The sequence below is a fragment of the Trifolium pratense genome, linkage group LG1 (genome assembly GCF_020283565.1).
Source record: "Trifolium pratense cultivar HEN17-A07 linkage group LG1, ARS_RC_1.1, whole genome shotgun sequence".
Taxonomy (NCBI): Eukaryota; Viridiplantae; Streptophyta; class Magnoliopsida; order Fabales; family Fabaceae; genus Trifolium; species Trifolium pratense.
The window spans coordinates 13,667,218-13,673,217 of NC_060059.1; positions in this window are offsets into that span (position 1 = coordinate 13,667,218).

Below are 6,000 nucleotides of genomic sequence, written 5' to 3' on the forward strand. Positions count from 1 at the left end.
ATTCTAGCAAACCTCTTCCTCCACCACCTAAAGTCGAACTAAAGGTAAGCTTTCGCCTTTTTGTGGCTTCTCACACTTTTGTAAGATTTCCATATTAACTTTGATATGCCCTTTCCAGATTGCTTCACGCAAAAGGCCTCATTCAACTGAAACTCCCTCTGTTTCGAAGAAGCAAAAGCCTGCTCCAGCCACTTGTTCGAGTGCTCCAGATGAGGTATCCATTTATCTAAAGACTTCTATTTCTCTTGTCTTAAATGCGAACTTACTGAACTGTGGCCTGTAGGATACTCCTGTTCTCTCGACCATCCTTGAGCAAACTACCGTTGCCAACACTCAAGATCTCCCTCATAATGCTGAACCCATTACTGATGGGAAAAAGAAAAAGAAGAAGAAAAGGGAAGAACACCAACCCCACCAAGAAGGTACTCCTGAGCACAAGTCCTCTGAGATTGAGGCACAACCTGATACTCCGGCATCACCTGAGGACCCTCCTTTAGAACAATCGGAGAGGAAGAAGAAGAAGAAGAAAAAGAAGCAGAAAAAGTCTCCTGCTGCAGCTACTGTTGTCGAGGCTTCTGCTACTGCAAGAGAAACAACTTCACAGCCTGAAGCTTCTGCTCCCCCTCAAACCCAAGTAGGCCATTCTTACTTCTTGTTACTTCTTCAGCTCTTGATTGTATTACTCATTCTTTCATGGTTTCATTTGTTTCAGCCGATCGATTCTGCTCAAGATATTCCTCAAGATGAGCCTGCTCCTAGCAAAGCCGCTAAAGGAGTGGTCGAAGGACCAAGTGGTACGCATCCTGAAGACATAGCAGAAAAACCTCCATCTCATCAGCCTGTCGAAACGGCCATCCTTACTGAAACCTCATCACCACCCCAGGCTCCTGGTTCGCCTCATCGCGCTTTCGAAGATGATATCCTTAAGCCTGACAATGAAGAAAACCAACTCGATCAAAGCCTACCACAACAGAATCCTTTAACAAACCCTGCCCAAGTATTGGCTGATAATGATCCTCCAACCACCTTTCCAGCTGACCCTATTGCTAATACTGAACAAAGGCCAACGGTTGATGGAGAACACTCCACTACCAATCCACCACAACCAAGTGGGTCAAACCATGAGTCTAGTTTACCTAGTGCTGGCACTTTCGACTCTGATGATGGGAACTCCTACATTGGTGATTCACTTGGTGAAGGGGGAACTTCTGTGTCGAAGTCACTTCCTACTGTTATCTTGCCAGCTGAACTTGCCAAAGAGTTAAAAGATTTAACTCCAGTCGATGCACTCAACAAGCTTTTATCAAGTCATGGGGCCTCTAGCTCCGCTGTTGAGGACACAGGGGGTGAGGAAGATATACTTGAGCAAGAACAGTTTGAGCATGAAGTCAGGTTTAGGCGAGAAATTCTTAATGGGGATATGTTGGGCCTGCTTGAGCGTGACTCCTCTATATATTACAACATCAAAGCTCTTTTTCGCAAGCTGCAGAACCCTAGGACTGACGAAGCAATGTTCCTTCTAGTGACTCAGGCTGAAACCTTTTTAGAACAGTTCATTAGTCAATCTCAACTCCTAACCAGGACTAGCAGCCTTCTGACGTCTCTGCTCGTAACCCAGCAACACCATTTCGAACAAGCTAATAATTGCAATGCAGAGGTCACAACTATCAAAGCTGCCTCTGATGAAGCTCTTGAGCAACTTGTGGCTTGTGAGAACAATATTGCTCAATGGCAGTCTGAAATCGAAGCGCTAAAGGAAAAGGTTCGACAGGAAGAGGCTAAGATGGAAAAGCTAGCTGCAGTAGCTATCGAAGCACAAAAGGTTAAGCTTGATGAGCTAGCACGTGAAGGCATCCAACACTACAACAGTGGTCTAGCTGTCCAAAAGCGAGTTGAGCACCTTGCTAGTGATAAAGAAATGCTACAACGTAAACTGGCGTCCATTCGAACTCAGTATTACCAATTTCAAGCGGCCAATCGAAAGCCTCCTTCGACATCCCAGCAACAATCTTGACCTTATAAATTTTCCTTTTAGTCTTAAGTTTTTTCTTATTCTCTTTTGGATGTCGTAATTGTAAATCTTCTAACACTAGCAACTGTCAAACAATTTCGTACATGCTTTTTGAATGTATGCCCTTTTTGGCCTTTTCATGCTGCATGTTCATATATTGGCTGAATATTTTATTCCTTTATTGTTGCTTGCTTTCCTTCTTTTGGGTCATTATCCCAAGCCTCATTAATGGCATTTTGTAAGGAATGAAGCGAACATGTTTCCAAAGCAGTCAACATGATTAACTACACGGTTTTGGGCATTAATGCTTTGGCATTTCCCCATGCAAATTGACCATGGTTAGTTGTAACTGCCTAGCCATTAACGCGTATTAATCCTTTTGTAAATACCCACGCTTTGCAACTCTTTTGTTCATCACTTTGCACAAATAACGCATCAATACCTCTCCACAAAGAATGGATAACAAGACAAATCCTCCTTCTTCTACCCCGGGCTCAAACATGCTACGTCCTCTTGGAAGGGGACGAATCAAGATTCCAGCTTCCAAACCTCCACGCACTAGAATCCTTCGCCCTCGGCCGGCATCGGCTAAGGTAGTAGAAACCATCATTCTCTCTTCTGACTCCTCAGGCTCTAGTTCAGATGACGAAGATGAAGACTACCTCAAGTTCCTCAGTACCCTGGAGCCTGACGAAGAATACCCAGGAACTCCGACTCCTTCTTCTGAGGATGAAGACTCTCAGATCTCAGAACTTTCCAATTCTGATTCAAAGGATGAGGGAACTCGGGTTCAGGGTAAACCTTAAATGGTTATCTTTCAACATTCAACCATTTCTTGTATTTTCTTGAACATTCTTGAATGATTGGTTGTATTGTTGATTTTATATGAAATAAAACTTGATTCTTGGCATTTCCTTTTACCATTTCGCAAATTTTATTCTTGCGTTATTCATTTTTTATGGTTATTTCTTGCAACATTGGCTTGTATTTCTTTAAATATTTGCCATTCATGTTGACTGAACGTTTCTCAGGAGTTAACTCTTCAATCTCATAAGCTCCATTTGACAAAACTTGAGAAATCTTAAATGGTCCTTCCCAATTGGGTGACCACTTTCCAAAGACTCGATCTCGTCTGTCCATGGGGAGGATGAATTTCCAAACTAAGTCTCCTACGTCAAAGAGTTTGGATTTAACCTTTTTGTTATATGCTCTAGCAGTTCGTTCCTTTTGTCGAATCAAAGCATCTAACGCCTGCAACCTCTCCTCATCCACGTCTGTTAATTCATCTAACATTATGTTCCCATAGTGATCAGGAGGTAGTTCCCATTGCCTTTGCACTCGAATTGACTGCATCATTATTTCAACAGGTAACACAGCATCGTGACCATATGTTAGTCGAAAAGGTGTCGAACCTGTTGACTCTTTAGGAGAATTCCTACATGCCCATAGGACTTGGTCCAAGGTCTTATGCCAATTCTTTGGCTTTTGAGCAACGTGCTTCTTAATTAAACTAATTATAACCTTGTTGGCTGCTTCAACTTGGCCATTTGCTTGAGCATAATAAGGCGTCGAAGTCATTAGCTTAAAACCTAATTGTTCAGCAAAATCTTGCATCTTTCGACCAACAAACACCGTTCCTTGGTCCGTAGTGATCGTCTCAGGAAGCCCAAACCTATAAATAATATGGTTTTGGATAAAATTGATCACTGTTTCCTGATCCACGTTTGTTAGGGCAACGGCCTCTATCCATTTGGTAAAATAATCAATCCCAACTAGTATATAACGTTGGTTCTTGGATGACGCGGGCCTAATCTCACCAATTAAATCTAAAGCCCAGCCTCTAAAAGGCCAAGGTTTGATAATCGAATGCAACTCACTGGCAGGGACGTGTTGTATCCCTGCGTGTTTTTGACACTCTTGACAGCCTTTCGCATATTCTATGCAATCCTTAAGCATGGAAGGCCAATACAAACCTTGTCGAAACAAAAGCCATTTCATTTTGTGGCCTGCTTGATGGGCACCACAGGCTCCACTATGGGCATTTGAAACTGCTACATACGCTTCATTTTCATTTAGGCACTTCAACAAAACCCCTTCAGGAGTCTTCTTAAATAGCTCATTTCCCATGATTGTGTAATTCAAGGCTCTATACTTAACCTTCCTATTGGCTATACCTGTTGGATTTTCTATGTATTTAACAATGGGTTGTCTCCAATCCTTGTCAGCCAAATTGTCAATCACGAAGACTTCAGTCATTACTTCATCAAAGTGTGCATCAGCCATTTCGGACTCCCTTTCGACATTTAGCTCATTTGCCCCCAGCTGATGGGGTATTACCTCACATGAGATTAGTTTTTCTTTAATTTCAACTATCTCATCTAATTTTTTCCCTGTTACCTTATAACCAGAAGCAATTTGGGCTAAGTCATTTGCTTCTTGGTTTTCGATCCGAGGCACGTGTTGAATGTCACACGAATCAAATCGTTTTAGTAACGAGAAGGCAATGACAAAGTATTTCATCAAATGTTCTTGAATGCATTTGTATTCCTTTGCCAATTGTTTTATTACTAACTCAGAATCTCCTCTGATTTTAACATGTTTTGCCCCCAAGTCTAAAATAATCCTTAGACCTGCAATTAAAGCCTCGTACTCGGCTTCATTATTAGAGCATGTTCCATTAATCTTATACTTAAATTTTGTTGGAATCTTTAAAGGAGAAATGATTAAGATTCCAATTCATGTACCATGTTTGTGCTTCGAGCCATCAAAGTACAACATCCAAGGTTCATGTTCTACATATGTTATTGGGGTCTCAGCCACCGAGTGGTCAACAAGAAAGTCAGCCACTACTTGACCTTTTACAGCCCTCAGGGGTTGGTAAGTCAATGAATATTCAGTTAAAGCTAAAGCCCATTTCCCAATTCGACTATGCAAAATTGGTTTTAATAACATATGCTTAATGATGTCAAAATGAGAATAAACATAAACATGAACTGGTTTGATATATTGCTTAAGTTTGGTACAAGAGAAATACAAACATAGACAAAGCTTTTCAATTGGACTATATCTAGTCTCAGCATCATTCAAGATTCTGCTTAGATAGTAAATAGCCTTTTCTACGCCATTTTCATCCTCTTGTGCGAGCATGCTTCCAATAGTCGAATCTGATGCTGCGATGTACAACTTCATTGCTTTGTTTCGAATAGGAGGCATTAAAGTTGGAGGCTTCGACAAGTATGCCTTGATATCATCAAATGCCCTTTGTTGTTCCGTTCCCCATTCAAATACATCACCTTTCTTGAGCCTTAGCAGTGGAGAAAAAGGTTGAGCTTTGCCACTTAGGTTTGATATAAACCTTCTCAAGAAATTGACCTTTCCTAGCAAAGATTGAAGCTGTTTCTTCGTTCCTGGAGGTTTTGTCTCCATGATAGCCTTTGTCTTATTTTGGTTAATTTCTATGCCCTTCTTATGCACAACAAAGCCAAGGAAATCTCCTGCATGTACACAAAAAGCACATTTCAGTGGATTCATTTTTAATCCACATTTTCTCATTCTTTCGAACGATTTTTTAAGATGTTCGATATGTTCATCCTGGGAGGAGGATTTCACAACAATATCATCAATATAAACCTGCATAAATATTTCGATAAAATCATGAAAAATTAAGTTCATGGCTCTTTGGTACGTTGCTCCAGCATTTTTCAATCCAAAAGGCATCACCACCCACTCATAGGTGCCTAAAGCACCAGGGCAACGAAATGCGGTTTTTGGCACATCATCTTCGTCAATAAAGATTTGATTATAACCTGAATAACCATCTAACATACTCAAATATTCATGCCCTGCTGCTGAGTCAACTAACATTTCGGCTACAGGCATGGAATATTCATCCTTAGGTGTAGCATTATTCAAATCTCTAAAGTCTATGCAAACCCTAAGTGATCCATTTTTCTTAATAACAGGAACAATATTAGCTAACCATTCCACAT